The sequence below is a fragment of the Nothoprocta perdicaria genome, unplaced genomic scaffold, assembly GCF_003342845.1.
Source record: "Nothoprocta perdicaria isolate Ctin4 unplaced genomic scaffold, notPer1 scaffold_187, whole genome shotgun sequence".
Taxonomy (NCBI): domain Eukaryota; kingdom Metazoa; phylum Chordata; class Aves; order Tinamiformes; family Tinamidae; genus Nothoprocta; species Nothoprocta perdicaria.
The window spans coordinates 293,914-302,156 of NW_020455060.1; positions in this window are offsets into that span (position 1 = coordinate 293,914).

Sequence of the window (8,243 nt, forward strand, 5' to 3'; positions counted from 1 at the left end):
GGCTCCGCCTCGGAGCGGCCCGAGCGGCCCCCCCGCCGCGCTCCCCCTCCCCGCCTGCCCCCGGTCCCTGCCCGCCCCCGGCCGGGCCCCTCCTCGGTGGGGCTGCCGGGCCCCACGTCCCCCCCGCCGTCCTGGGGAGTCCGGATCCCCACGACCCCTCGCCAGGTGCTGGCAGCCCAGGGGCCTTAACGGGGCGGGCGGCAGCGCGTGGGGCAGTGTGTGGGTCTTGCCAGGGGGCACCAGGGCCCGGGCTCTGCAGCACTGGGCCCTGCCTGGTGGCTGATGGTGGAGGTGCTGGGTCCAGAACGAGCCTGGTCTGTGTGGGACGCTACCCGTGACCCAGCGCCACCCTGGTCCCCATGGATCAGCTGCCACCCCACGGGAGCTCCAGTCCCCAGAGCAGCCCTGGCCCCTTGGCCCTCGCCCACACCAGGGAGCTGCTGGCGGGTCCCGTCGCGTTCGTCCCGCTGCATGCGGGGCTGCCCGGGCGCGCGGCTCCCCCGGCTGCAGCCGCTGTCAGCCCCGCCGGCGCGGGAGCCATAAACACTCCTTCCCAGAGACGTGTCTTGCACGCGGGGCCACATGTTAACAGTTTTTCTTTATTTACTGCCTCCATTTCCTCTTTGTTCCAGGAACTTGTCCTCCAACTTCAAGCTGCTCGTGATTAGGCAAAAAGGCCTCTAATCTCCCCGATCTGATTTACCGGCACTGAGAGCAGCCGCTTCCCGTTACTGGCCCTGGACCCGGGAGCGCGGCCGGCCGGGCCGCTGGCTCCCTCATGTGCTCCTCCCGACTGCCCGGCGCACGTGCCACTTCCCAGCAGCTTCCTCTGCCCGTAAGCGCGGGCCAGGCCGGGCCGGGATGCTGCCCGGGGCCGGGGATGGGCACCCAGGTGCTTCCCGCGCTCCGGCTGCCCCAGCGCCTGCTGCCAGCACATCCCTGTGGCTCCTCGGCCGCTGCCACCGCGACCTGCACCGAGCAGCGCTGTCGTCGTGTCGCTGGCTGTGCTGCCACCACCTGCCCGGCGTCTCCGCGGCTCCCGCGCTGGCACCACTCGTGGCAGCGCTGCAGCGATGCTCTCCCCGTGGCTAAAATTAGCGTCTGGGCCGGGGCACTGGAGCGGCGCCACGTCCCGCCGGGGAGGATCGGGTTTCCCTGCGCCCTCCCCGACGCGGCAGCTGGCAGCGGCGCGGGGCGATTCCCGGAGCCACTCGGACCCCCCTGCCTCCGGCGCCACGGGAGCCGCGGGGAGCCCGGCCCCGGCCCCCTCGGCCTCCCGCCCGCCCCTGCTGCCGGCACCGACCGCGGGGGCCCGCGCCGGGGCTGGGGCCGCGCTGGGAGGGCGGCTGGGCCGGCTGCCCAGGGGACGGGTGGCCGGGGACGTGCAGGACTCGCCGGAGCGCAGATGGGGCCGCACATCAGGGCCGGGGAGCACGGGGGCAGCTCTGCGCTGGGGCATCAGGAGCCGCTGCCAGTGCCTGGCTCCCGGCAGAGCCCACCCGGCTTTGGGGGGGTCCCGAGTGACCCTGCTGCAGAACCTGGGGGTCTCCACGTGCTGCTCTGCTGCACCAGGCCTGGCTGCCCTGGGGCCTGGCTGCGCAGGCACGGCTGGCACAGGGGAAGGGGCTCCACAGATCACAGGCCCCCCATGCAGGTGCTGCGGGTCTGGTGGGAACCGCAGAGCCAAGTCTTGTCCCTGTGTTGGGAAGGAGGGGACCCGCCTGGGATGCGGGCGGTGCCGGGGCCGGGCTGGGGCCGCGCCAGCCCTGTGCAGCCCAGCGAGCGGGACGGCGCTGCCCATGTCCCGTGCCTGGTGCCGGTGCCTGGTTGGCACGTGCCAGGGTGCCCGGCCGCCTGCGTCGCGGGATGCCGTCCTGCTGCCGCCAGGCGCAGGGCCGCTCGGTGCTGCGGGAGCCGCTCGCGGGCGGCCGGGAGGGCAGCGGTGCCGCGGGCCCACGTGGCGCCCGGCCGGGGGGCCGGGGTCCCGGGGCGCCCGTGAGCGACCTGCGGGCCGGGCTGTGCCGTGACCCCTCCCCCCCCCCCTCCCTGCGCCGGCAACAACTTTTCCAGTAAAAGCGCTGCAGAAATCCCTGCTTCCCGACAGGCCCGCCCCCCGGCCGCGGGGGGGCCCGCTGCGCGCTTAACCCTTCCCCGCCGGGTGCAGGTGGCGGCTGCGCGGGCAGCGCCCGCCGAGGGCACGTGCTGCAGGGCCGGGCCAGGAGGCGCCGGGCGCTGGCCGGGAACGCAGCCGGACAGGGTGTCCCGGGAGGCCGGCGCCATGGGCGGCCTGTGGCGCTGCTGAGCCAAGGGGGCCGCGTATCCCATGCCAAGGGGCCCGTTTGTCCCATGCCGAGGGGCCCGTGTGTCCCGTGGCGGGGCTGTGCCAAGGCCCTGAGTGTCCTGCAGCACTGCTGAGCCAAGGGGCAGAGTATCCCACACCGAGGGTGCTGCACGTCCCATGCCGAGGGTGCCAGGTCCCCTGCGGTGGTGCTGTAGGGGAACCCACAGACCCCAGGGGCCCAGGTGTCTCAGGCACCCAGGAGGGATCCCTCTGTCCAGGATGGAGCCTCCTGGCACATGGTCCCGGCTGGGCTGGTGCCCGGGGCCGTTCCCGTCCTGCCGGGACGAGGGCCGACGGCAGTGGCGGAGGCGGGAGCCGTGCGGGTCCCTCGGGGGCTCTGCTGCCCCAGGCCCCCTTGCAGCCGCGCGGCTCGGCCAGGGCACAGGCAAGTGCTGCAATTGTTTCTCTGTGGCCCGAGATGAATAATTGAGAGGCCTTTGAGGAGAATTAATTAGCCCGTTTATTGGCAGTAAATGCTCTTCTCCAGATGATGAAGTAGATCCTGAGCCACACGTGGGGAGGGAGGATGCAGGTCGCCGAGGCTGTCGGGGCCGGGGGCTGATCCGGCACCTGCGCTCCTGCAGCTGGGAATTCCCACATGGGAATCCGGGCACGGGCAGCCCCGAGGGCAGGTGGAGCGGGCAGGGCTGCATGGAGAGTCCCTGTGTCCCCAGCGGTCACCAGCCCGGCTGCCACACTCTGTCCCCACGGTCCCTGCTCCCTCCTGGCTCACAGCCCTCCCCAGGGCTCCATCCCTGGGCCAGCCCTGTCGTGTCCCTTGCACCTCCTTCGCTGTGGCTGTCCCCATGGTGCCAGCCTGGGGCTCGTGCCCTGCACCTCCTCCTCCTCCTCCTCCTCCTCCTCCTCCTCCCCTGGGTGTGAGGGGAAGGGCCGAGCGTGGCCAGAAATGCTTAAACAAGGATTTCCTTGTTGCTGCATGAGCTGTTTGCCTTGCTCCCAGGCCAGCCGTTAATGAGGTTTGGCAGGAGGTGCTGGCAGCCCCAGCCATCGGCTTTCTATAAATCACTGCGGTGCTAACGCACGGGTTTGTGGCAGCAGCAGGGCCGGGGCCGGGGGACCCTCCGAGGGGCCGCGGGGACGGGGAGGCCGATGCTGGGTGCTCTGAGCCCCAGCACCGACACTCACAGCTTCACAGGGGCATCCGCGCAGAGAGAGGCCCCGCGAGGCGGCGGTGGCGGGGCGAGCACCGGCCCTGTGTCCTCCCCACGGTGACACACATGGTGTCCCATCCCCAGGGCCCGGAGCGTGGCATGCAAAGCAGGGCAGGCAAATTACCCGGCCCTCCGGGAAGCGGCCGCTCAGCTGTGGCTGGTGGCCCACGGCCGCGGTAGCTGGTCGCTGCCGGGAAGCGGCGCCGGAGGCGGCGTGGGCACCACGGCTGCTGGAGCGGCCAGCACAGCCAGCATGGCCCTGGGGCTGCAACGGGGCCACCGAGTGTCCCCTGTGCCAGGGGCTCCTGCCCCAAGCTCTCTGTCCTGTGCAGGGTCCCAGGCTCCGGGGCCTTGGGAATGTGGCAGGCGCAGGGTGCAAAGTGCAGGGTCCAGGTTGCAGGGTCCAGGGAACAGGGCACAGGAAGCAGGGTGCATGGGTGCAGCAGGGTGCAGGGCACAAGGCACAGGATGCCGGGTGCAGGGAGAAGGGCACAGGCTGCAGGGCGCAGCAGGGTGCAGCCTGGTGCATGGCACAGGGTGCAGGGTGCAGCAGAGTGCATGGCATAGGGTGCAGGGAGCGGGGCTCAGGGTGCAGGGCGGGTGCCCCTGCCCTGCCGGCTGGGACGCAGTGCCGCTGGCAGCACCGAGTGCGGATGGCTGCACTGGGGGCTGTGTGAAGTTGCCCTTCAGCGTTTTGCTCCGCAGCGTTTTGACGGGGACAGGAGCAGGCAGGACACAGCACCAGGAAGCAGGACGTGTTCTCTCGGGCCCTGCCGCAGCACGTGAGGCTGGCAGGGGCAGCCAGGCTGCTTGTTTCCTGCTCCGCGGGGCTGCTCTGCTCCGGGAGCTGCGGGGGGACCGCGGTGCCGGGGCCCCCATCCCGCCCGGAGCGAGGCCGAGCCCTGTGCGGGCGCCTGCGCAGCCCAGGGCATGGGGTGCTCTGCATCACGCACCATTGGGCTCTGGGACACCCGGATCACTGCCCCGGGACCACCCGGGGGCCCTGGCCATGCGAGGCAGGGGGATACATCCCCCTCCCCGCCGCTGCTCCTCGGCCTTCACCAGACAGGGCACGGGCCGCCCCACTTCCCTCTGGCTGTTTTGAAATTCCTCCACTCTTACGGAAAAGCCCCCGGGCGGGATTCCTGCACCCGGTGATTCACGGGGCGCCGGGAGCAGCGCTGGGCCCCAGGAAGCCTCCCGGGCGGCCACGCACGCGAGGGGCCACGGGGGGCGCGAGGGCCGCAGCCGGGCCCAGGTGCCGGGGGCCCCTTCGTGCCGGGCGGCCGCGCGGGACGGCCCCTTCCAGGAAGCCTGCGCGAGGGCAGCCAGGCTGCGCCGTTCCCGACAGCTGCTCTGGTTTTAATAACAGCAAATCAATGGATGCCCGATTCCGGCCAGCGCAGCGCCGTGCGCGCGGCGCCCGGGGCAGCTCGCGGGCCCACGGCCCCCGGGGACCACGGGTGAACACCCACCCGCCCCCGCAGCCCCCGCTATCCTCGCGCCCCGTCCCGGGGTGCCCACGGCTCCCGCTGCCTGCCCGGTGCAGGTGCCGCGCGCGCTGCGGAGCAGGGAATGAGCAGCCCCAGCTGCTGTCAGCTGCTGCCGGCGTGGCCCAGGCCGTGATTCAGCCCCCTCCCCGCGGGGTTGCACAAACCTCCGTGCTCGCCCTGCGCTTGTTTTGAGAACAGATTAGTCACAGCTCTGAGCTGGCTTCCAGCAAACAGCTCCGCGGCACCATGGAAAAACGAGAAGAGCCGAGTGATGAGTCAGCAGGGCTCCCGCTCCCGCCCGGATGGTGCCCAGGGTCCTGCTGGCGCCGGCCCCACGGGGACCACCCGGCACGGGGCTGTGGGGCGGCCGTGCAGGACGGGGGCTCTGTGGGGTGCAGCTGCAAGAGGCACCAGGCACCTCCTGCCCCTTCATGCTGGTGCCTGGTCCCAGAGGTGCCCGGCTGGGGAAGGCACCAAGCTGGGTAACAGTGCCAGGGGCTCCGTGTACCACACAGGACACACCGGGATGGGGCCAGGGAATAGGGAACAGGGAACGGCCTGTGGTGGAGGAGGCGCTCGCGTTCCCTGGGCCTGCAGGGATTGTCGGCCCTGTGCGCCCTGGCGCCGGGTGCCGCGGCCGTGGTGCCCGTGCGGAGTGCGGAGGGGCCGGGGTGGCGCTGGGCACGTGTCCCCCGCGGGAGCCGCCGCTCGCCCCGGCCAGGGCCGGCCCTGCGGCAGCATCGCCCCAGCAACGCGGCTCTGTTTGAGTCCGCCCTCCCAAATGTCAGGACTTTCTGCCGGCTCCAGCAGCTGCCGCGGGATGAAAACTTCCCCGGTCGCCGCGGCAACGGAGCAGGAGGGATTTTTCCATTCCAAACATCTGCCGCTGGCAGCGGCGCCAGCGCCCGGCCCGGGCGGGCTGGGGGCAGCGGCCGCCGTGCCCAGGCCCACGAGCGGGGCCGGGGGCTCCGCTCCCCACTCACGGGGTGCCCGGAGCAGGGTGGTGTGGGGCACAAGGGATGTGGGGGTGCCCAGGATGCAAGGGGTGCCCGGACAGGCACTGTGCACAGGGTTGCACGGGCAGGCGGCGGCGGCTGTTTCGATGCCGCAGGTTCGGACGCAGAGCCCTGGCCCGGCTCCGCGGGGCAAAGCTCCGGGTGGCTCCGCGCAGGCCCCTGTGCCCACCCGGCCAGGGCGGCCGGGCCGCCGGCTCCCGCCTGCCAGGGCACAGGCGGCCGTGACCGCAGCGGCTCCTCCGCTCACGGAACGAGTGAGGAATCGACAGCTCCGGCCCGCAGAGCCCGCAGGGGCTGCTGCAACAGACACTCCCTGTGGAGACTGAGGGCTTTCTGCTGCCGCCTGTGCCCAGGACCGCCCGGACCAGCCGAGGGGGCCATGGGGCTGGGCCGTGGGGTTGTGCTGTGGGGCTGTGCCATGGGGCTGCACTGTGGGGCTGTGCCACTGGTCCACGCCGCATGCGCAGAGGCCGGTGCTCCCGCGGCAATGCCAGCGCTGCCCGAGCAGGCAGTCGGCAGCAGCTCGTGTGGCACCGGGGCCGAATGCGCTTCCCAGCACCGCGCGCGCCGGGCGCAGAGGGGCCGAGGCTGCTGCCACGTCCGGGGCAGGTGGTGCCATTTACAGTAAGTCCCCAGCTGCGCTCGGCCCTTTCCTGCATCCGCCCGGGAAGCGCGCGGGGGACGTGGGAACGTCCTGGCGGGCGGCAGCGGAAGCGCGCGGGGCTGCGCTGCAGACACGGCCCGGGCAGGGAAGCGGGATCCGCGCCGGGCCCGCGCGGGGCTGGCTCCATCCGAGGCTCCGCGGCGGTGCCGGGGGGAGCGCGGTGCCTGCGGGAGCCGCCGCGGCTGCCGCTGTTTCCTGTGTTGGGGTGGCCGTGCTGGCCCCGCCACGGGCGGCGCTTCCTGCCGCCCCGACCGCGCCGCAGGCACGACGCTCCAGCTGCCCGTCCTGCCGGGAAGCGGCTGCGCTGGGAAGGGCCCGGCCAGGACATGGCTCTGGCACGGGTGGGCACTCAGCTCCTGAGGCCCCCGTGCTGCCCCTCGGCTCCTGCCTGGGCTGGTGCCGCCCCTGGAGGCAGCCAGGCCCACAGGTGCGGCGAGTTGTGTCCGTTCCCAGCCCAGCCCCGCGGGCGGTTCTCCTCTCCTTGCTGGGGCTCCGCAGCACCATTTCCCAGCACCACATCCTGGGGGAATTGCATTGACCAGGACAAGCAGCGGCTGCAGGCGCCTCCCGGGCCGGCACCTCCCGTGCGCTGCGGCTCTCCTGAAGCGCTGGGGCCCGACCGGAGCCCCTGGGGACACAGGGCCGGGCCAGGGATGGGAACAGTGTTCTCTGCTCCAGGTCCTGGCATTCCCCGCTCCGGGCCCCGGGGAGTTGTCGCGCTGTGGGGTGACCCCGGTTGCTGCTGCCTGCCCAGGGCGAGCTCGGCCAGGAGACCCGCAGCCGCTTACGTAAGAGGTGCGTCCGTGCGGCTTTTCCGGGGAGGCGAGTGCTCCGCGAGGCCTCGCTGGGGATTTGCCCTGGCCGGCGCGTCACAGCCGCCGCCTTGGGCAGATTCCAAGAAAGTGGCAGCTCTGGCGGCGCTTCCCGGACTCTCCGAGTCAGCGGCGATTGCGGCAGCGACGGGCGGGCTGAGGCAAGAGGGAAGCGGCGCCCGCGCGGCCCCAGGCCCCTCGGGGCGGCCGCAGCCCCGGCCCGGCGGTGCCACCCAGGGGCAGCACGGCCCGGTCGCAGCCCTGGGCAGGGTCCGTGTCCTGCAGGCATGCGGAAGGGAGGCGCAGCCGGGTCCTGAGAGCCGGGTGCTCCCGACTCCCAGCTTCTGCTCACCCCGGGCTGCTCCGGGAGCTGCGGGACCCGGGGCCTCCCGGTTCTCTCCTCGCAGCGGCCCCGGGCAGGGGCTGGAGCGGGACAGGACGACCGGCAGCCCCCAGTGCCCCGGCGGTAGCCGGAGCTCGAGCTGCACCGCGGCCACTGCCAACGTGCGGCGCACGGCGATGCGGGATGTGGAACAGTGCAATGCAGGACAGCGCAGCACGGTGCAGGACAGTGCAGCGGGGTGCAGCAGGACCCGGCGCAGTGCAGGACAGCGCAGCGGGGTGCAGGACAGCGCAGCGGGGTGCAGGACAGCGCAGCGCGGTGCAGGACAGTGCAGCGGGGTGCAGCAGGACCCGGCGCAGTGCAGGACAGCGCAGCGCGGTGCAGGACAGCGCAGCGGGGTGC